This window comes from Lissotriton vulgaris, chromosome 1_1 (genome assembly GCF_964263255.1).
Source record: "Lissotriton vulgaris chromosome 1_1, aLisVul1.2, whole genome shotgun sequence".
NCBI classification, from domain to species: domain Eukaryota; kingdom Metazoa; phylum Chordata; class Amphibia; order Caudata; family Salamandridae; genus Lissotriton; species Lissotriton vulgaris.
The window spans coordinates 1,011,991,785-1,011,994,444 of record NC_141685.1 but is presented as its reverse complement, the minus strand read 5'-3'; positions in this window follow the sequence as shown (position 1 = coordinate 1,011,994,444).

Below are 2,660 nucleotides of genomic sequence, written 5' to 3'. Positions count from 1 at the left end.
TGTTTAGCAAAAACTGAGTGAACCACATGCTTTTGTTTAATTTGAGTTAGCATGCATGCAACTTAACATTGTCGTGAGTAGGCCTAAGGTGCCTTACTCCATGTTTAAAATAAACAATGCATTTCTGCTTGTTATACATAACACTTTCTTTTGTTTCAGGCAGAGTCACTGTGTGCTCATTTAGAAATGTTATCTTTTGTTAGTTTAAGTCTAGGTCATAAAGTAGAAGCTGGTTTGGACGATGTTTCAGCGCCTGCAGTGGATGGAAAACGGTGGATGTGAATATAGTTTAGTTTCGTCTAAGACTTGTAGAGCGCACAGCCACCCTAAGGGGTATACCGGCGCATGGCAGGAGAGGATGCAGGAATCAAAGTAAGCTACTTAGAAAGCCTAGGTCTTCAGACCCTTGCAAAAAGCTAGAAAAGACGTACACTTCCTCAGCGAGTCTGGGAGGGAGGTCCAAAGTTTTGGGCCTAAATATGCGAAAGAGCGTCCTTTCATGGGAGACAAGCAGAACCTGGGTACAATAAACAGGATCTGTTGCGAGGACTTTGAGAATAATTGAGCGGTGCACTCCCAAATAAATATAACGTAATATGAAGCCCGATTAGTGTCTTCGTTGCAAAAATATATACATCTTTATTTCAAACAATCCATGGGATTTGCGCAAAGCATCCGCCAACGTGTTTCGTTCAAAGGTTGAACTTCGTTAGGGCTGAAAGAAGTGTAACATAAATAACATAAGTACACCAGTTATGTGAAACAGTCGTCATCCGGAGGAGAGGAGGTGTTGGACTCCTCAATGCATCCCCTAGTGGCTGAGAAATTGGCAATGGAACAAACAATGCGAAATGACACTGGGGTATCACAGAATGAACCTCCAGACTCTAACTCGTGAACAGGGGCCTGTAGGGTTGACTGCACCAGGAACCAGTCAGGGCCGGACTGGGAAACAAAACCGGCCCCTGCAAAGTTCTCAGCCGGCCCCCCCTCCCCACTGGGGGAGGGGGGGGGGGTTTGGAGGTGCCGCCGAGCTCTTTGAAGAGGGTCGGTTTTCGGCCGATTTTGGTACAGGGCCCCCAGGGGCCCAACACCGGCCCCCACCCGTGCGGTGCACCGGGGGATTGCCCGGTGCCCCCTATGGCCAGTCCAGGCCTGGAACCAGTAAGCTGGACTGTGCGAGATGGACATGCACTCCCTCTTCTTCTATTCTCTCATTTCCTTCTTACTTTGCTGATATCTGTTTTTTCCGAGCTTTTCTTCTTTTCTTCCTGTCTTGAAGCTGACAACAACACTTATCTCTGAACTTTGCACTGATGGTATTGGGACACCCACACAAGTTGGAATTTGTGGTGTGAGTTGGGCAAGGGTGGGCGACAGACCTCTGCCTGCCCTAGAGTCCATTTGCCGTCATGTTGCCGGGAGGCAATCATGGGGGAGGGGGAGGTGGGGTGGGAGAGGAGGCGGGGGAATACGATTGTTTTCTGGTTGGGACAGTTTTGGTGATTGTTTTGCTTTATGTTTGGTTGGCACACATATCACAGACTCACTCTGGTAGGCACACATACCGCCCCGCCCGCGATGATGATGCACTTGACCACTGACGTGACATGGCCTCCGTAGATGCGCATGGGGCACCTGAGGGGGGATTGGTGATGAGCTCCTGCAGGGTACTCACGTGGAACGTGAATGGAGTAGGGGACAAAATCAAAAGGGGGCTGGTAACGACGCATATTAAGCGATTACGTCCTGACGTGGTCTTCCTCCAGGAGACCCACTTAAAGGGAATGAAATGTGGTTTCCTGGCTAGTGGAGCTTACAAAGTACTGGCCCATGCAGGATATACGGCAGAATCACGGAGGGTTGTTATCCTGATTTAAAAATTCCCCTCCCTTTACGGTGACCTGGACATGGACGGACCCCCGAGGGACATATGTAGGGGTGACGGGAATGTGGGGGCGACAACGGGTTACATTAGTCTCGGTCTATGCTGCCCCGAAACTCCAAGCCAGGACACTGTCTGGGATGGTGGAAGTCCTACTGCCTGACACGTTGCACATCATAGCTGGTAATTTTAATGACGTTATGTTTACCCCCATGGACCGGTCAGGGACTAGGGATGGTGTCTCCCCAACAACGCCACTAGCAGAGACGGTGGGTACCCTAGGACTGACAGACATATGAAGATGGTTGCACCCGGACGCCAGAAGCTACTCATTCTCCTCAGGGGCGCATAAAGTGAACTCTAGATTGAACTACGTCTTCCTCCCCCGACATGCACTTGGGGCTACTGATGAAGCTGAATATCTGGCAAGGGGCATTTCGGATCACTCGCCGCTCCTGGTCCGGCTAGGCTGGAGGGCCCGACCACATGATGGGGGATGGAGATTATCGGCATGGGATTTGCATACTCCTGAGATACTGCAGGGTCTCAGGGCGGATACAAAAGTATACTTAGCAGAAAACGTGGGCTCAGTACATTCATGAGTGATTGTGTGGGAAGCATACAAGACAGTACTTCGAGATAGGGCCCAAAGTAGAATATCTTGGGCGAAACGGAAATCCCAAGAGGAACTTAGTACCCTGGAAACCCAAATTTTAGACCTTGAGCGGCGATACCTGACAGGTAGGGACCCACAGGTGCTTAGACGACTAACGGA